The 22,052-nt window shown below is 42.2% G+C and overlaps 1 pseudogene; it reads right to left on the bottom strand.

The window, feature by feature from the left end:
* Window positions 1–1,684: 1,684 nt before the first annotated feature.
* Window positions 1,685–20,908, bottom strand: LOC143571715 (SKP1-like protein 1B; annotated as a pseudogene).
* Window positions 20,909–22,052: the final 1,144 nt, after the last annotated feature.

The raw sequence follows: 22,052 nt of genomic DNA, 5'->3' as shown, positions 1-22,052 counted from the left end.
TTTCGGCTAAGATAAGGGGAGACTAGGGAGAAGGCTTAAGTGTGTGTTTTGAATGATGTATGGAATATGTGTAAATGAGGAATTAAGTGGTGTTTATGGTTTATATATTTATGGATCATGGGATTAGCCCATGGTCTTTCCTCTTTTCCTCTAACCCAAGTCCATAACCCAATTCCATTTAACCCAACACTAGCCCGACTCATGATAACTCATACTTTCGTTTATTAACCGAACTAGAAACGGGATGTTACATGAAGACGGTAGACAAGTAGACTTGGAAATAATGCACGCATGACAATGATCATGCAAGGGTCGGGTTTATGACTCGTTGGAAGAATTGAAAGATGCTAAAAACCGGAGTCGGAAGGATGACTAGATCTTGTCAATGTGGACGGAATAAAAATAAATCATGTCGGTTTGGACGGGATTGCAACGTATAAGAACTAAACCATAAATCTCGTCACCTTGGTACAAATTTGCCTCAAATGTGTCTGCCAAGACAAAATTTAAAAGAAACAATTTTCAAGGTTTTTGATAATTTGTACGGATCATGTAGTAAATATTAAAAAACCGTTTGAGAAGACTGCTTTTGAAAAAAATATTTAGTGAGAAAATATGAACGGCTCGCTCAACATTTTCAAATATTTGGCCAGCTAGTAAGCTTATTTTGAGAATCTTGAAGATTTATAGGCCAAAGTGTATTTTCTCTCTCTATTAAAGGATTAGATTTCCCGAAATAATTTATTTTTCTTTCATCAAAATATATATAGAATATATCATGCACCCGAGCTCCGACCATACAATTCAATGAAAGATATTTAGGAAAGGAAATAAAGATGAACTATAAAAGATACAAATAAATGATTGCTAAATATCAGGGTCGTCTTCGAGAATTTATGTCTCGGCTGAGCCGAAATAAAAAGGCCATAGACTTTAAAGAGTAACGAAATATTATAAGCAAACAAAATTTTAGGCATTATGTAAATGGGTTTTTTGTTTGGTTTAAACAATTACATTTTTTAATTTGGCTTACTTGGTTATGATTTATATTGTGTAAAAAACTTTGTATTTGTATATAAAAATAAGCTTAAAAATTTCTCAAGTGACTAGAACCTGCAATCTTTTGATTGAAAGTCATACCCCTTTGGCACTAGACCAAGTTACTTTTGTATAATTAGGGTAAAACATAATATTAAATATACATTCATGCCCCTGAAAATTAAATGTCCCGGTCGATCACCCACATCGCCCTATGCCCGAGCTGGCCCTGCTAAATATATTGTCTAGCACTTAATAGACGCGGGGCAGAATCCGAATTTCTTTTATGCATCTAATAATCAAATAATTATATTATTTAATAATTTTGGAGGGGTTTTTTTTTTTGAAAAACAAATTTATTTTTAATTCTTATCGTGTTGTGAATTAAATCCAAGATCTCTTCATCCCAGACCAAGGTGTTTATTAATATACCATCACTATTCCATCCATACCCACTTTGCATCTAACTTTTCAGTTGGGTTATTATCATTGATTTCCTATTTCGTCTATTGATTTCTTCAATCAAGAAAAAATTTACAACTTTAAATAATAAGTTGCCAGATTTGCATTAATGTTACCACAACGCTAAATGAACATAAGATAATAACTAATAAGGAATGAAAATCAACTGATAATATATAAATCTTTACTCAAATGCCCATGCAGTCTCGTTTCGAAGTTCGGCTTCTTCGTTGGAGGTAAAGTCATTCTTGATGTTGAAAATCTTGCGAATCTCTTCAGTACTTTTGCCCTTCATCATGTCAGCCGCCGTCTGACACAACAGGTCGAGTAAGCTTTTGACTTCGAGATAGTTTGCAGCCACAAGTAGATCAAAAAGAGTGTCTGTATCTACTTTAACAAACTCTGAATCAAATGATTTAAGAGCCTCATCGTTGGTAGATGGTTCCAAATGCTTTTTACAGTACTCGATAACCATGGCCAAGATCTTGTTGGTCACGTTAGCGATTGGGATGCCGGAGCCGGTACAGTCATCTTCAGGGCCGGCTCAATGTTTCCGGAGGCCTAAAGCGAGATTTTAAATCAAGGCCTTCTTATAGTTAAGGTGTAAACCATTAAGCAAATGCAAACTGTTCTAATTCACATAAAAAAAATTAACAAGTCACCCCTCAAACCCTCAATAGAGTTATTTTCTAAGCATTATTAGTAAAATTATAATAAACTTAGCAATTAGCATTAGTAGTGAAGAGGTATGTACCCGCCTCAACACCAAGCAAGGCGGGTCAACCCACAAGATAAAGACATTATGAAGGCACAAAGCCAAAACCCAGGCGCATCGCGCATACAAAACATGCTCAGGCATCGTATGCTCGCGCATCACATATGCGCGCGGCGCATATCGCATGCTCTTGCACATCACATATGCTCGCGCGTCACATATGCGCGTGGCGCACCAGCGCGCGGCGCATATCACACGCTCGTGCATATCACACCTGCGCATGAAATATCTGCGCGTGAGAATAAAAAGAAGACTTCGCGCATTCTCAGGATGGGCGCATATCACACGTACACATAATCAACCTCGTCCTTATCCAAATCAGGATCAGGGCAACCTTGATTGTGCACGTCAGACACTCTTCTAGAAGGCATCTTTTTAAGGAGTAAGAATATGCTGATGTTGACAGCTGCCAAATGAAAGGTCGACAACTCAGCATGACACATGTGCTACCACATGATTACAACCAACGAGAAAGCGCCAGGTGTCCCAGAGGACACGTGGCGCAGTGCGATTGGAGGAGGCCAACGAGGCTGAGCCCAGCCAGTGGAAACCCTAGCACTATAAATACAGCATCAACTCCACTTTGATGACACATTCATTCACACTCAATCATTGACAGTTACAAGCAGTGATATCACATTCAATCATATTGAATTATATTCACTCACAGTCAGTTACAGAAAACACACAGTCACACAATCAAGAGGATTCAGCGATTCAGCAATACTCTTGGGATTTCACTGACTCTCACTTTATTATCTTCTCCACAAAGATACTGATTCTCACGCCGGAGGGTTACCCCAAAGAGGACCCCTCTGTCCCTTTCTGAGGGGTAAGTAACGGCGCTGTTCATTTTGTAGGTGGAAGAACACGGATTCAAAGGAACCATCGGTGAAACAGTTTAATCATACCCGAGGAAAGTAGATCTGCTACCAGTGAGTAGATCCACGTTTCTTCATTGGCGCCATCCGTGGGACAAACGGCAATCAGATCTCATCCAGATCTACAAAAAAAAAAAATCAATCACCATGGTTTCCGGAGTTCGTAACGTTGATCAAGCTCTGGAGGATATTGAACGTGAGGGTGTTAACGACGGACAGCAGGTTCTGAGGGTTCCGCGTGATTCTACGCGTACCACCAGCAACCGTCCCTTCGTCACAACCCCTCACGGCCAGACTGAAACTCCTCCAGACGATCACACGTTACAAAATATGGCCGGCGCGAAGCTGAAAGGACCAATGGGTCCAGAAGATGAAGCAAATGATCCGAATGAATGGCTCATAAACGAGCAGCGGCGTCTGATTGAAAAGTACAACGACATGGTCAAGCAGAAGAAGCTAGCCGACCAAGCACAAAGGCAAGCTTTTGATAAGCAGACTACAAAGAGGCCGCGCGCGCCGGAAGAGGGACATTCTGTTCACACTGCACACACTGAGTTCAGTGATGAAGAAGTGCATAGCATGAGGAAGACACGGGATACTCATGCAGGAGGCTCACAGCTTCGCGCGCCTGTGAACATGGCGCCTGGAGCCAGAGCAGATCTGGATCTGCACATGCCGTACAGCCCACCGATCAGAGGGCAAGTGGACGTAACCACGCCCTATAGACCAGCCATCCTGGTAAAACACTCAAAGTTTACTGCGCGCATCGCGCAGGCTCCCATCCAGCACAAGACAAAGATGCCAAGTGGTCTGGGCAAGTATGATGGCACAACAGATCCAGATGACTTTTTGCAAGGTTTCTATAACACGGGAAACCTAGAGAGCTGGACGATGCCAACATGGTGTCATATGTTTGCTCGCTGCCTCACAGGCGCAGCGCGGGTATGGTTCGAGAGCTTGCCGACAGGGCAAATTGATGGGTTCGAGGAACTATTAGAAAAGTTCCAAGCCCACTTCGTACAGCAGCGCAGGCACACGCGCGATCCTGATGACATCATGCACTGCATACGCAGGAATGATGAAACGATTGAAGATTACATCACTCGTTTCAATCAGGAATCCCTGGCAATCGGGGGCATAACTGAGCAGCTCCTGCGCGTGGCCTTTATACAAGGCGCGCGCAGTGACCAACTCCGCCGGGCTCTTGTAAGCAAAGATGGTATGCCCACCACGTGGGCCAAGTTAATGGAGGCATCGCGAGTTTTCGCGAGAAATGAGAAACAGATTGCCCAAGATAGGGCAAGAGAAAGAGCGCATCAGGCAGAATCACCGCGCAGCAAAGATAAGAGGGCCAAACAGAACTCTGTATGGTCCAGGTTGCAGCCAACAAGTTTTTCTTCCGCGGAAAAACAAGCGCAACCAACCTCACCACAGCCCCAAAAAGAAGTTCGTAATCGCGGGGAGGGTGACAAGAGGGAGGGCGGCAGAGATCCTAGCAGACCTTTGCCAAGAATATGGACGCCCCTCACTAAAACACCTTCACAGGTGTTAAGTACTGAGAATGTCCAATTCAAGCCCCCCAAACAACTACACTACAAGGGACCGCAAAACAGTGGCAAATATTGTGAATTTCACAGGTCCCCGGGCCACAACACCGACGCATGCCATCATTTAAAGGATGCGATCGAGAAGGATGTAAAGTCGGGCAGGCTGGCTCACTTGGTAAAAAACCAAAGAATAGAAGATGAGCAACCGGAGGGAGCCTCTGCCAGCAAGAAGTACAAAAGAATCTGTGTGGCTGAGGGGGGACGACAAGGGCAGACGTCAAGAAAGAGAAGCGCGCAAATACACGGAGATTGGCGCGAGCAGCAAGTCATCTTCCCAAGAATCAGGGGAGGCCCTTCAATAAGCAGTCCTCTCGTCATTACCACACACATTGCTCATTACGAAGTGTCAAAGGTCCTGGTGGACACTGGAAGCGAATCTGACATTATGTATGAGCAGTGTTTCAGAAAGTTAGACCCGGCAGACCAAGCGCGGCTCGAAATTGTGAACGCACCAATCTGTGGTGTCTCAAATGAAATCATACATCCCCTAGGCCAGATTCAGTTTGAACTAACTATGGGGGATGATGAGCACAAGCGAGCCGAAGTTGTCAACTTCTTGGTCTTGCCCACCACGTCATGCCACAATATGATCCTGGGTAGGGGAACGATTGCCCAATTTAATGCTGTACCGTCGCCAGCGCACGGCGCATTGGGGATCCCTACACCAACAGGCGTAGCATTTGTTTACCGCGATCATTTGTGCGCAGTGACAAGCACGCCGCGGGAGGGGAGAATGAAACTTACAATGGCTGACAATGCGCCAGAGAAGTGGATTTTAAACCCAAAATTCCCAGATCAAACGGTCACAATTGGCGCTACCATTTCAGACGAAACGAGATTGAGAATGAAAAAGTTGCTTACAAAATACACGTCGGTTTTCGCGTGGCAACACTCCGATATGACGGGGGTCCCGCGAGACTTGGCGCAACATTCTCTTAACACGTTTAAGTCGGTGGAGCCAATTGCACAGAAAAAGAGAATCATGGGGGATGAAAAGGCGAAGGCCATGAATGAGCAAGTGGAGGACCTGTTGCGCGCAAACATCATCCGCCCAATTCGATACCAGACATGGGTAGCCAATCCTGTGATGGTAAAGAAAAGCAACGGGTCATGGAGAATGTGTATTGACTTCAAGGACCTCAACAAAGCATGTCCGAAAGATTGTTACCCCCTCCCAAACATCGACGCAAAGGTGGACTCCGTGGCGCCATTCAAGCTCAAATGTTTCCTGGATGCCTACAAAGGCTATCACCAGATTCAAATGGCACCACAGGATGAAGACAAGACGGCCTTCAGAACCGACAAGGGTGTTTTTTGTTACACAAAAATGCCCTTTGGTTTAAAGAATGCGGGCGCAACCTATCAGAGACTTATGGATTCGGTTTTCAGTGAACAAATCGGAAGAAATCTAGAAGTCTACGTCGATGATTTGGTGATCAAGAGCAAGGAGGAGAGACAAATGCTCAAAGACATCGAGGAAACTCTTCAGCGCCTAACGGAGGTTAACATGAAGCTCAACCCGAGCAAATGTACTTTCGGCGCAGAAGAGGGGAAATTTCTTGGTGTAATGGTCACTAAGGATGGTTTCAAGGTGAACCCTGAAAAGGTGGAAGCCATCCTTGACATGCCTTCACCATCCACCATGAAAGAGGTTCAGAAGCTGAATGGTAGATTGGTGTCAATCAACAGGTTCCTAGCGAACCACGCCAGCAAATCTACTCCATTCGTTAACACCTTGAGGAACTGTTTGAAGAAGAGCCAATTCAAGTGGACGCCTGAGGCTGAGCAAGCTTTCACTGAGATAAAAGAATGTCTCATTAAATTGCCAGCGCTCACAGCTCCACTTCCTGGCGAGACCCTTACATTGTACCTGTCAGCTGGAGACCGCGCGATCGGCGCAGTATTATTGGTGGATCGCAAGGGGATACAAACGCCGATATACTATGTGAGTCGGGTGCTCACAGACCCTGAGACGCGCTATTCCATAATGTAAAAGTTAGTTTTGTCACTAACACACGCGTCGCGCAAGCTCCATAGATACTTCAATGGTCATCCTATTGAAGTTCTGACTGGTTACAACATCCAGCAAGTCTTGCGACGCCCCGCGCTCTCCGGAAGGCTGACAAAGTGGGCGCTGGAATTAGGTGAACACACGATCACTTATAAGCCCCGTCCAGCGATAAAGGGTCAAGTTTTGGCGGATTTCATCACGGAAATCCCAGACGGAAAGATTGAAGAAGCTCAGCGCGAGGTAGATCCTCCGCGAGCAAATGATGAAGAAGATGTTTGGAGGCTATTCACTGATGGAGCCTCCAACAGCGAAGGGTCCGGCGCAGGCCTCAAACTGATGGACCCTGATAATCGTGAATATACTTATGCTATCAGGTTGGACTTCAAGAGTACCAACAATGAGGCTGAGTATGAAGCCCTGCTGGCTGGTCTGCGCATCGCGCGCAAGTTTGGGGTTAAAAGACTAGAGGGGCATGTTGATTCTTACTTGGTAGCTGCTCAGGTCAACGGCCTATATGACGCCAAGGAGAACACAATGCCTCTGTATCTAGAGCAGGCAAAAAAGCTCGTTGAGCAGTTTGACTTCTTCAGAATCATACACATCTCGCGCAGCGAAAACAAGTCCGCTGACGCGTTGAGTAAAATGGCATCAACTAATTTTGATCACTTTGGCAAAGATGTCAGGGTGGAGGTAATGAGCAGCCCGTCAGTGCAAACGCAATCGGTCCTTGTAATTCATACAACCCCTTCATCCTGGATAACTCCAATAACAGAATTCCTGATGAAGGGGAAGTTACCGGACGATCGCGCACAGGCGAGAAAGATAAGACACAAGGCACAGAACTATGAATTACTTGATGGTACATTATATCGGCGCTCTTATCTTGGACCGCTCATGAAGTGCCTGGATGCTGAAGAAGCAACCTATGTGATTAGGGAGATTCATGAAGGAATCTGTGGAATTCACGCTGGCCCGCGCATGGTGGTTGCCAAGGCGATGAGCTCAGGCTACTATTGGCCAGGCATGTACTTGGATGCGCTAAAAGAAATCCAAAAATGCAAGGCATGTCAGAGCTACGCGCCAAACACCATGCGTCCAAAGAACAACTTGATTCCAGTCACCTCCGCATGGCCTTTCCACAAATGGGCCATTGATATTGTAGGGCCCCTGCCGCAAGCGCAAGGGCGAGTGAAATTTTTGGTAGTGGCGATAGACTATTTCACAAAATGGGTTGAGGCCAAGCCACTAGCAAAAATCACAGCTGAGGCGATGAAGCAATTTATCTGGAGCCACATCATTTGCCGTTTTGGCCTTCCCATGGAAATTGTGAGCGACAATGGCAAACAATTCACTGACAGGAAGATATCAAGCTGGCTCAGAGAATTGCACATCAACCAAATCTTCACATCCGTCTACCACCCTCAGGGGAATGGTCAAGTGGAGCGCGCGAATCAAAGTTTGCTAAATGGGCTGAAGAAAAGGTTGGAGGGAGAATCCCATTCTTGGGTCGAAGAGTTACCTAATGTCCTGTGGGCGCACAGGACATTAAGCAAAACTAGCAATGGCGAATCCCCGTTCAGCCTAACCTATGGGACAGAGGCTATGATCCCAGCAGAAATTGGATGCCCATCCCATAGGGTACTCATGATGAGCAAAACTGATAACGAGCGCGAAAGAAGATTGGACCTTAACTTGCTTGAAGGGCGCAGAGAAGCGGCTATCATTAATGAAGCCAGATACAAGAAAAAGCTGGAAAAATATTATAATCAGCGCGTTAAAGAATGCCACTTCAAGAAAAATGATTTTGTCCTTCGAAACAATGAAGCTAGTCGCGCAATACCCCCAGGAAAAATGTCCCCCAATTGGGAGGGACCTTATCAAATTTCAGAAGATTTGGGGAAAGGCGCGTACGCTTTAAAAGATTTGAATGGAAAAAAGATACCGCGCTCGTGGAACGCGGCACAACTTAGAAAATGCTTCATGTAAAAGTTCAAATTTGTAATCAAGGCTTTTAAGCCATCATGAATGATGATTCGCGCTATCTTTCAATATTTGTCGCGCTATCTTTCAATATTTGTTCTATTACCTTTGCATACATGTTTCACACTTCCTTTATTAAATTGGAACAATATGACAACACTATATTGACTTCAAAACAAAATAAAGCGAAGTAAAACATACATGCGCGAGCCTTAGCTCAAACGCGTTAACGAGTCTTAACTCTAAAACGTCAGGGCCTTAGCCCAAACTTACGAGCCTTAGCTCAAACACGTTAATGAGTCTTAACTCTAAAAACGTCAGGGCCTTAGCCCAAAACAAAGAGCCTTAGCTCAAAACACTCACAAACATCCATCTTACATCCCGCGCAGCCTGATCATAAAAATCCTTAAACACAACTAAGGCAAAGTACATGCCATATCATGTTAAGGTCTCAGGTCGAGGCCGCGCGCGGAATCATAGTGGATATCTGAGAAACACAAGCTGACATGTAATGGCTAAACTCATACTTCCATACCGCGCGACAACGACGCGCGAAAAAGAAAATAACGAAAAGTTAGCGCGCATGTCAACATGAGCAAGATACTGCGAGAACCACAAACAAAATAGAACAGAGGGTAAGTGAATAATTTCCATACAACCTTGTTCTTATTTTAACGTGCAAGCATATCTTATATCTATACAACCAAACATGAAGAGATGAATGGAAATGCGCAAGATATGAAAAGGAGAGAACAAGTTTCATTCCATTGGATCGAAATTTACAAGTATGATGAGTTACAAATTACAAGTATAAAAAATAAATATACAAAATTTGATGAAGGGCTTCTCAAGTCTCCACGTCGACGTCAGCCGCTTCATCACCCTCATCATCTCCCGCAGCATCTGGCGCGGTCTGCTCCTCATCCCCGAACTGACCATAGTCAAGCTCTTCCTCCTCATTGGAGTCTTCGATCACAACGGTGTCACGAGCAGATTCTTTCGCCGCGCCACAGCCGCTGGCAGGGGCAACATCCCCCGCGCCACCATCATCGCCACCAGCCCTCTCGCAATCATCAAGCAACTTCTTTAGTGCGCCGAGGTCGGGCTGGTCAGCAAGCGCAGCTATCTGTAAATCATTAGAAAAGTAATGAGTACAAAACACTTAGAAAAGTTAGTAAAGTAAAACTCATTAAGATCAAGGTACCTGCATAAGGATGGGGATGGGAGTATTCATATACTTTTCCCCCACCGCGGCCATGTCCGCGCAGGCCGCATCGCTCTTGTAAGGGTACTCGGATGGGTTCTTCCTCAACATGCCATACTCATACCCATCCGTAAACCCTTCAGCTCGGCCCACCAAACGCGCGGCGGCATTGCAGTCCATCACAAGGGCTTGAAACTCGGCGGAATATTTCATCGCCAAAGCGCAGCGAGCCATGCCCTGTGACACCAGCCATTGGCGATCCTGCGCGAGGCCAGCAACAGACGTCTCGAGGGCAGGAACCTGAGAGTTTAATAACTCAACAGTTTCCTTAGCCTTTTTTAGTTCCTCCTTATCAGACGCTGCTGCGGCCAAAATTTTTTCTTTCTCCGCCTGCGCAGCACCAAGTGCTTCCTGGCTAGACGCCGCCGTGGCCAAGGCCTCATCTCTATCGGCCTGCGCGGCCGCCAAATCCCTTTTCAGGCGCGCAACCTCGCTCTCCAGTGATGATTTCTCAGTGATACTCTGGATGATAGCTTGGTCACGCGCCTCGGCCTGCTGTTCCAAGACACGCACTCTGCGCGCGTACTTGGCAACTTCGGCCTCCGCCAACTGCTGCTTCTCCCGCGCAGCTTGGAGCTCATGCCCGCGCTTGATGTATGCGGTGTTGGCACTTGCTCTGTTTTCACTGAGCTCCGCCTGGAGTTTCTCAGCTCGCGCGCGAGCATCAGACAGGTTCCAGGCGGCCACCTTAGCCTCTCGTTGGGCTTCCACAAGAGCGTCGCGTACTTTAACATAATCACGACGAAGCTCTTGGGAAGCAGCGAAGAAAGCCGACCCAGCGAAAACATGGTCGTTCAGCAAGTCCGCGCGGGTGCGCTCCTCCTGATACCTCCTTTCAGTAGGAGGCACGGCATGAGCCCAGAAGTCCTCGCATACGCCCATGGATTGAAAGGAACTCTCTTCATTAATCTTCCATCTCGGGCGGTAAACGTGGACACCTTCCTGCAAAACACAAGAAAGGTTCTAAGTCATAAAACATACTTATATGGAGATACGCGCAGCGGACCAACAAATCAATACATACCTGCGGGGATGAAGCAGGAAAGTCAGCGCCAGCCCCACCAGAGGTCTGCGCTGCGAACACTTGCGGCATCGCAGGGCTGGCGCGGTCTCCCAAGGAGTCTTCAACTTGAACCCCCTCGTCCTCCTCGTCTTCTTCAACAGGCCTCTTCTCCTGCGACCTGGAAGGCTCCAAACCAGCCTCGCGGGGAGGGCTGCGTGCAGGAGGAGGCGAGGGAGGTCTCGACGCCGCCAGTTCGGCGCGCAATACGGTTTCCTGCTCCTTGGTAATCCCAATAAGGGGAGACTCAGCACTAGCAGGAGCAGGACCAGAACCAGCGGCGCCGGAAGTGCCGCCAGGAGTATCACCAGCAACTGTTGCGCCAGCTACAACTCCTATGAACAAATAAACAAGGAAAAATTGTTTATGACTGACTCCAAAGGGAAAAATTCAGAAGACATATGTGCAAAACTTACCTTGGCGCAATTCTGTTCGCGCATCGAACATCGCCATAAAATCCATTCTACCCTTTTCAGAGGGTAGAACAGGGGACTTCGATGGAGTCCCCGGCGCAGCCGTGGCACCTTGTGGCGCCTGCGGCTGATCTGTTACCGTCGCTGCCTCTGCAAACATTTAAAGGAGCAAAGGTTTAATAACAATTCAGCCAGATGAAGATAAATAAAGTATACCTGTTGCAGGCGCGGCACTGCTTCTCTCTTCAGCCGCGCGAAAGGAGGAGGCGACGCCACCATACCTCAAGTGGACAGGAGGTCTGCCCACTCTCACAGGCAGAGAAGCTAAAGAAACCTTTGTGGTAAACACCTGGGTTTCCTTAGGTCCCTTCGTTTGAGCATGGGGATGAGCGACAGGGGTGTCCTCTTTCTTCTGTTTCTTACTGGCCCCTGCGCCAGATTTCCCCTTAGCTTTGCGCTTTAGTAGAGGCGCCTCCTCTTCCTCCTCCTCCTCTTCCGCGAGCTCTAGCTCGTAGTTTTCAAGCGCATCTACAAAAACAAGCGACAGAACTGTTAATAAACTTGGGTATTCTAAAGGAATGAGCAGGAGTGCGAAGGCTTACCAGGCGCGTCACCGTCAAAGTCAAAATCCAGATCCACTGGGATGAACATGTCATCAAAGCGATCCGAGAAACCAGCCTCCCCAACGCCAAGTTCGACGGAGCCGCCCTCCACATGTTCATCATAAGCGGCAAGGATGTAATCCTTGGTGACTGCGCAAAGACAAGTTAAATGATATCAGCAAAAGAACGATGTTCGCGCAAAAAAAAAAAAAAAAAAAAAAAAAAAAAAAAAAAAAAAAAACTTACACAACCCGTCGACTTGGATAACGGGCTCAAGCGCGCTGTCGGCCCAGAGCCTGCTCATGCCGACCCCAACCAGCGCCTCCTCGCAAATTTTCTTCGCGGGGGATGGTTCGGCGGTCAGTTTCTTAACCCATGCGCCAGTTGGGTTCTTGAGGACATCCTCATCCGCAGGCGCAGAAGTGATAGAGCGCATGGTCATACGGATGGGGATCACACCGGCCTTAATGTAAAAAAACCTCTCAGACCAGTCATGAAGGCTCTTGAATGAAACAGTGGAACACTTCACCTTCTGACTGCGAGGAATAAAAGAGATCCAATTGTCTTGGATCTTGGCCTTATAAAAATATTGAAAGCGCCGAGGAGTGGGTTCCTCGCGCTGGGATTTGCACATGAACTCAAAGTGAGTCACGCGCACGAGTCCAAACGGATGGACTTGGGATATGTGAATCCCATAGAACTTCAACAGTGCACCCACAAACCTTGTCATCGGGAGACGAAGGTTGCAGTGGGTGAAAAAGTGGCTATATAGGGATATATAGCCGGCAGGCGGGTCAGCCGCCGTTTGCCCGGACCTAGGCAACATGCAGCCAAACAGGGTGGGAAAGCCCTGAGAGGTGATCAGGTTGTCGAGATCTGACTGCTTCAATTTGCAGGGGATTTCATTCCACCTTTTGGTGGCCTTGGTCCTCCCTACTTCCTCCGATGTGGTCTCAACAACCTTCTTCCCCTTCCCCTTTTGCTTCAATGTCGACATCACCACAGATTTCACACGGCGTCTTCGAGAGGCAACGGAGGTGATTGAAGGGCTAGACGAGTATGAACTATCAGACATACAACTGTAATAGCCGATAATCGAGGATTCGAATCGATGTAAACACTCAAATCAGAATGTGAAAGCAGAAATTTGAATTTTAGCAACAATGAAGATGAGGATAAAAATTTCCTAAGGGCCTGCTTTTATAGGCCCAGGAGAGAGAAATGTGGCAGCTGATCGGATTTCACGCGCCCCCACTCGCAGGGGCAAGCCAACGAAGGCGCGACACGTGTCCCTAACAGCTGTGTGAGGGGACAAAAAGATGTAACCGACCTGCCACGGAACAGAGACGCGCCCCCACTCCCAGGTACTAACCAATGCGAGTGCGACACGTGTTCAAGACAGCTGTGTGAGGGGACGTGAAAGGCAACTGTAGCACCTCGAGCACACGAAACGTCTGACACGTTTACGGCGCACGTCATCACCAACCAACCACGTGTTTGGACCTTTCGTTTTCAACCAAATGGATAGAACTTCGCGCGACGATGGAAACAACCAAGAAAACGACAAAACCCCCTATAAAAGGATAATTCAGTGAGTCTAATATCTATCTTACCACGCTCGCGCAAGATAAGACACACATTAGACTGGGGGGGCTTGAAGAGGTATGTACCCGCCTCAACACCAAGCAAGGCGGGTCAACCCACAAGATAAAGACATTATGAAGGCACAAAGCCAAAACCCAGGCGCATCGCGCATACAAAACATGCTCAGGCATCGTATGCTCGCGCATCACATATGCGCGCGGCGCATATCGCATGCTCTTGCACATCACATATGCTCGCGCGTCACATATGCGCGTGGCGCACCAGCGCGCGGCGCATATCACACGCTCGTGCATATCACACCTGCGCATGAAATATCTGCGCGTGAGAATAAAAAGAAGACTTCGCGCATTCTCAGGATGGGCGCATATCACACGTACACATAATCAACCTCGTCCTTATCCAAATCAGGATCAGGGCAACCTTGATTGTGCACGTCAGACACTCTTCTAGAAGGCATCTTTTTAAGGAGTAAGAATATGCTGATGTTGACAGCTGCCAAATGAAAGGTCGACAACTCAGCATGACACATGTGCTACCACATGATTACAACCAACGAGAAAGCGCCAGGTGTCCCAGAGGACACGTGGCGCAGTGCGATTGGAGGAGGCCAACGAGGCTGAGCCCAGCCAGTGGAAACCCTAGCACTATAAATACAGCATCAACTCCACTTTGATGACACATTCATTCACACTCAATCATTGACAGTTACAAGCAGTGATATCACATTCAATCATATTGAATTATATTCACTCACAGTCAGTTACAGAAAACACACAGTCACACAATCAAGAGGATTCAGCGATTCAGCAATACTCTTGGGATTTCACTGACTCTCACTTTATTATCTTCTCCACAAAGATACTGATTCTCACGCCGGAGGGTTACCCCAAAGAGGACCCCTCTGTCCCTTTCTGAGGGGTAAGTAACGGCGCTGTTCATTTTGTAGGTGGAAGAACACGGATTCAAAGGAACCATCGGTGAAACAGTTTAATCATACCCGAGGAAAGTAGATCTGCTACCTGTGAGTAGATCCACGTTTCTTCAAGTAGTATTTCCGAACAAGAACCCATTGAAAATTAGACATTGGAGTAATCAACCGTTTTAATCATTTGTCAAGATGTATCCTTTAGTTGCTATGAGATCTGTAAACAAAATTATATAAAACCCATAAAAACTCCAATAATAAAACAATTTAACTTTTAAAATAGAAGAAATAAGAAAGAACATACAAAAGATCATAAAGACGCATACATAAATAATACTTAACTAGGTTATAACCCGTGTACTACACGGGGCTAGGTACAAAAACTTTTAACTTAACACCATCAATTATGTTTATCGTATATTGACAAAAGAACACCATCAAATAACATGATCGAATAATACATAATTAAAGGCTAGAATATATGAATAAAAAGCATTTGATAAAGTGAAGGAAAAAAGTTGTCGTTAAATTGACTGCATGCTATTAATGTCATCTATAACATCCGAAAACAGTTTACAAGTATTTGGGATTATCACATACGTTATACTTTGTATCTTCATTGAATTAATATTGAAAAGCCAAATTTATATTAAGTCAAAATATAAGTGATTCTTTTTCTATCTATACCCAAATTCATCGATATCTCTTCTTTTAGGCACATTTTAAATTAAGAAATTCTTGGTGAGTATGCATGTACTTATTATCATGCTTGTTTAACATCTATAAGAAAGTGTAAGTGACAATTCAAATACATATTAATACATAAAAGGCACAAATTAGAGGTTTTGTTGTTAAAGCATTCAGTAATACATGTTAAAAACATAAATTTCAACAAAAATTATAAATTGTGAGTAAGAAATAAAGAACCACCAATAAAAACATGAATGGATAGTCTTTGGTTATTGAAATTGTTAGATTTTTATAATGACATAAAAGAATGATCGATATAATCATTTCATATCTACTTTTTTTTTGTAAGGCTAAGTTTTCATGAAACCTTTATTTCCTTGTCTTATGGTGATGATTAGGATTTCAATCTTCTAAATATGATTTAAATGGAAACATTCATAAATTGAAAGCTTCCCTTAAGTCTATGTTTTCATATCATTTGGTGGGGAATGCTAGCCATAATAAGTTTCTCCTTCGGCATACAGTTTCTTCAAAAATCTGTTCTAAAATCTTATTTATAAACAATGATCACTCTACAGCTTCCATAACCATATTAACACCTTTGAAGCTTTGTATAGATTTCTGACCCACCAAGATCATACACTTTTCTGTGTTCGATAACTGACAAAGTGGAGCGCTCTCCTTTAACCAAAATAAATAAAGAAATAAATAAAATAAAATAAAACTGGCAAAGCGATATCACACACAGGTTGAATTATGTAATCAACAAATATATTCTAAAGTGTTAAAAAATAGCATTCCATTTAAGCTGTTAACTTTCATGTGTTACAATAATAATTTAAAGTTAATAAGATGAAAACTGAGTAATACTTGATAGATCCACGAAAAATAAGTGGAAGGAAGTTATATTATTTGGCAAACAGAACCTATGGATTCAAGATCTTTTCTTCAATACAAACCACACCCACTTAAGACCTCAATTCTGACCTGAAGACAAACAAATCATTATTCGTCCACAACCCACAATGTATATCGTTGTAAATAATGCATATGAAATCAATTTGTTCAAAAATCTACATTTTAATAAAAAAAATCTACAACACTATAATAGCATTAATACAATGGCATAACAATTTAAGTTTTACTACAAAAAGGACCTTGGAAATCCAAAATGTGTCAAAAAAAATATTGATTTGATCAAAATAGGTTTGGATCAAAACGGGCCAATTTAAAAAAAAGTGGCCAAAATCATCAAAAGGAAAAAAAAATAAAATTAAAAAACTAACTAACCTGAGAAGTAAATATCCAGTAAACCATGCTACAATCCTAGCCATAAAAGATTTCATATATGAAACATTTACATGTTTTTGAACTGCAAATTGGCAACATGAAATGTGGTTAATAATGTTAGCAGAAGGTCAAGTATGAAACTTTCTTAGTTAATACACCGACGACAATCAAGTATCATGAATACATGCTTACTAATCTTTAAAATTTTTTGAGGACAACCTTTATTTTGAAATTAAATTCACAACAATCATCAAAACCGCCTCAATATTCTCACATTCTGAAGAACACACATGACTACATGAGTAATTCATTCCAATGTTGCAATCACAGCTTCATTTTTATTTCTAACTTCTACTAAAAAATCTACAACGATATCGTCTCAGTACAACGAAAACCAACCCAAACGGAATAACCTGAACTGATGAACACCCCTAGTATATCAATAGAGGCATATATGTATCTTTCCCAGCAAAAAATCGAAGATAACAAAAGAGCAAAATTCTCAACTTGTTAGCTTTCATATCATAAGAACAATTTTCTAATGGTTCATTTCCAAAGATAATTTTTAAATGGTCCATCTCATATTCTGAAAGATAAATTTTATTCTCAACTATAATTTTTAGATGGTTCATCTCCAAATAGTTCATTCATCAAACACCCAATCGAGCCTTACCAAACAAACAGTTTACCAAATCGAATATCATCAAACAATAAATTTCAGGTAACCTAATAAAATTACTCAATCAAGAAAACTAATTTAGAGTTGGAACATAACATACCTTTGAATACTGAAATTGACGGAGACACAAAGTATTGATAAGTGATATTGCTCCACAATCGAACAGTGCAACAAACAACAAAAACATAGAAGATGTAACATCCTACTTTCGGTTATTATAATAAAAACAAAGTTCGTTTATTTTATAGCGGGTCGTTATCGGTTTAGTTGAATAGAATACGAGATGGACTTGTGTTGGGTAAATGGATATGGGTTGTGGACTTGGGTTATGGAGGAATGAAGGAAAGACCATGGGCTTAAGCCCATGATCAAAAATATATATACCCTTAATCCTCCATTTAGTTCATTTACACATATCCCTTACACCATCCAAAACACATACTTAAGATTTCTCTCTAGTTCTTCCTTATCTCTAGCAGAAATCAAGAAGGAAACCGAGCACCGAACCGAGGTAATGATAGTTTAATATTGTACGAGCCTAAAATGTTAGTTATAGTCGTGTAACGACGAGCCGACACCGTTAAACCGTTTCAATCACAAGATCCGGGTGGAATCGGGTATAAACCGGACCTAAGATGAGTTTAGGGATCACCCTAGCTCAAATCTGGATCAAACGGGATGAAAAAAGATGAAAACGGTGGAAGAACGAGTGAGATCTCGTTTTTCCGGCGAAAACGCGGTTTTCCGGCGATGACGGCCCCAGAAAGGCTGCGCCGGAAAAGATAAAGGTGTCAAGGAATGTTCCCTGACCTAACCCTAGTTCGCTAAGGAAACTTAGAGAACTAGAGGGTGATTCTTTAGCTAGTTCGCTAAGGAAACTTAGAGAACTAGATGGTGATTCTTTAGCTAGTTCGCTAAGGAAACTTAGAGAATCAGAGGGTGATTCGTTAGCTAGTTCGTTATGGGAGCTTAGCGAATCAGAGGGTGATTCGTTAGCTAGTTCGTTATGAGAGCTTAGAGAATCAGAGGGTGATTCGTTAGCTAGTTCGTTATGGGAGCTTAGCGAATCAGAGGGTGATTCGTTAGCTAGTTCGTTATGAGAGCTTAGCGAATCAGAGGGTGATTCGTTAGCTAGTTCGTTATGGGAGCTTAGCGAATCAAAGGGTGATTCTTTACCCAATTCGTTAAGGGCAAAGTAACGAACTAGGAGTTTAATATAAAGACAGAATGGTCCCTGGACTTAGAAAAGAATTATAAAATTACATAACAGCCCTTGGAGTTTGGCAATTTATGAAAGATACCTTTAAAGGTAAATGAGTAACGATTAACTAACCAGGTAATGATTTAATGAAGTAAAACAGCTTAGACGTGTAAGACTAATTAAGTAGCAATGAGATGACTAGAGCGGTACTTAATACTGTAATTATTATACCGTTAGTCGTGCACAGCTCAAGAATGGAATAACCGTAAACGGTGAACGCAACCGCATTGAGGTGAGTTTCTAGCCCCACTTCTATGTTATGTTTTAGGGGCTGTGTGCATACTCGATATGTTTGTTAATACACTTATCCTAAGTGATAAGTGTATGCCTTATATGAATGATGTGAAATGTATGAGTGATTGCTTGTTAGTACGTGAACGATCTTCGGATATTGCACATACTGTCAGGTTGTAGTGTTACGTATAAGGTAAGTATAATGTATTTGCTTATATGTATGAATGCGATAAAGTTAATAAACGAAGGAAAGGCATGGTTGTATGGTAACGAAGAGGGACCAGACCCTAATAATATCTGTGATGTTAGGGACCAGACCCTAATAATATCTATGATGTTAGGAACCAGACCCTAATAATATCTGTGATGTTAGGGAGCAGACCCTTATAATATCTGTGATGTTAGGGACCAGACCCTTATAATATCTGTGAGGTTATAGGGCGAAAGGCTCTTTAAAACGTATGATTATGTATGTAAAGAAAGTATGAAGGTAAGAATGAAAGTATATGCACTTATGTGTGTATGAAAGAAAGCTAAGAGGTTAAGTATGAAATGTAAGAAGGTATTGTATGATTATGCGATTAACTAGAACTCACTCATCGTAGCTGACTTTTAGTATGCACGCAGGTGAGTAGAATGAGGCAGGTAGCTTGAGGAGGACACATGGCAGAGTTGGACGAAGCTGACATCTGAAGATTTTGCTATGATGTTGTATTTTAAAAGACTATGTTTTGTTTTAAATGACTATGAATGCTCGATAAGGCAAGAATTATGGTTATGGAATGTAATGGTTTGAATGTTTTTAATGTTCCGCGAATGTTTTAATTAACTCTGATATTTAGAACTGCGTTTATGACTAAATCCAACACGAAAGTAGGGCTACCGGTAACGGGACCTTACAGAAGATGAATTTAGAACGATCATAAATTGTTCAGTTCAACCCAATTCAGCACATAGAGCAAGAAACAATCAAAAATAAAAAATAACCTAACAAAACCCTAACCAGACGAAACACAGATGAGGTAGATTGATGATTGTAGAACAGTTAGAAATGAAGGAGATTCCTAGAACATTTGAATTGAAGGAGGAACGACAGATCTGAAAACCCAATAACAAATGAAATATATCAAAATATTTGGGTTTTAAAAATAACCCCTTTCTTCTAATGTTGAAGACAACTGAATATGTAGATGATTAATACCTGATTTGTTGATGATGAATACATGATTAAAGATCAGCGGCCGCCTCGTTATGAAATCATTAGGGTTAGAGGATATTTATCAGAGCAATTGAGATTGAAGAAAGAGAGAGAATTAACAGATTTGGGATTATACTAATTAATTAAAATTAACAACAAAAGAAGAAAATTACACGTAGACAAAAAATGAGTTTTGGTGAAAAGTAGAGGAGAATTTTGTGGAAAATCCACTCATTTATTAGTAAGAGAGATGCCTTTTTAAATCAACCAAACCAAACCAAAATCCACAAACAAAAATCATCTAGAATATCTATACAAAATTTACAAGAAAAGAAAAAAGAAAAAAGAAAGGAAACAAAGCATGCAACTTTGTGCACTCCATGTACATGGAAAAAGCAATTAACATACCATGATTAACCGATTAACCGTTGAATCACTGGGTTATCAAAAATAAAATCTGAATAACTCCAAAACACAAACAAGTATTGAATGGTTAACTCGATTATCAAAGAGCATTACTGAAACACCATCAATTGGATGATATTTTACTTTTGCATAGAGAGATCTGGTTTGAATTGAATAAAAGAATGGGAAATTGTAACATTGGGAAGTGGGGATTTTCCGTTATGGAACTACAGATCTACAATGATATATAGAATATGAATCACCCTAAAAATGTGGACCTAATTTAAAGTACAAAACTAATTTACTAAAAAACAGGGCCTAAACTAAAGTGAATTACACGATAAATGTGGCCGTAAAAATTTGGAGGTCTAAAGCGAATGATTTATTTGGTTGGGGCTGGAGCCAACCCTGGTCATCTTCGATCATGTGTTTGATTGTTTACGACTCCAACGCCACCGCTTCTTCAACCTCAAAGGTTTCGCCGTCCGAACTCTTCAACACGATGGTTTTTTTTGTTTGGTCGGGCATTGTTCTTAAGACTTAAGGTTGTGTGAATTGTGAATGAGAAACTTGGGAGAGGATGAAGGGGTTTATATAAGACTAGTTTGAATCCCGTGTATTACACGGAAATTGATGAAAATTTTAAACTTAAAACATTAAGCAAATTATAATCAACAACAGTATTATCATATATTGTTAATAGAATTACATTTTACATTAAAATTACAGGAATTACAAAACAAATATTTTACAAATTATTAAGTTAAAATTTCCTTGTACATTGCATTTGTGATTGTTTTGGTCAATATACATTGCTTATTAAGAATCAAAATATTTAGTTCATGTCTGCTTGTAACTCTTGATAAGACCACATATAGCTGTCCGTGTGAGAACACGGGTTCTTTCAAGTACAAACCAACCCTAGATAATGATTTACCTCACCATCATTGTTGACACGATCTTTGACTTGCCTGGTGCAAACCTTGCAACTCTCATAATACCATTGCGTATATTTGGACCTAGGAAGAATTTCTCCATAGATATTAACTTGCGTAGGCTGTAGAAACAAATAAATATACATAAATAAAGTTTATTAGTGAAGTATTAAAAATATTCTGTAATAATCAATTTAGGTTACCCTATGAAATTCTTCAAGTTCAATGATATGATTGAACTCAGTAGACTTGAGAAACTCCTCGCCTAGTGAAACACAAATAGTGGGTGCAAAAAGAAGGCTATTTGACAATGATTCAGTAGGCGTTGAATCGAGATAATATTATGTAGATGTGAAATAAATTTAAAAAACAGTTGGAAATCAATATAAATGAAAACAAAACCTCTTCTTGAATTCGATGATATCATGAATATCTTCGTTGATGTACATCTTACTAACATTAATTGAACTAGAAATACAACGACATCCATGAAATCAACAAAAATAATAAAGTAGATAACTTTATAATAATTTTTAAAGCTATAAATTTTACATTACAAATAAGAAGAAATTAATGTGTTAACACGTGTCTCTTTGATAGTACAACTGTACAACCATCGATAACATTTTAGAAAAGAGGTTACCCGAAAGTGAGAGAAAGCTTACTGAAGCCTCGATAATTTCTGGAGCTTATTACATTTCAAAACTGATGTCACACTCGTCAGGAACAACACAAAC

This window comes from Bidens hawaiensis, unplaced genomic scaffold, assembly GCF_021521415.1.
Source record: "Bidens hawaiensis isolate Kalapana, Puna unplaced genomic scaffold, B.hawaiensis_p1.1 tig00025555_1, whole genome shotgun sequence".
Taxonomy (NCBI): domain Eukaryota; kingdom Viridiplantae; phylum Streptophyta; class Magnoliopsida; order Asterales; family Asteraceae; genus Bidens; species Bidens hawaiensis.
This window is presented reverse-complemented; position numbering and strand designations above follow the sequence as displayed.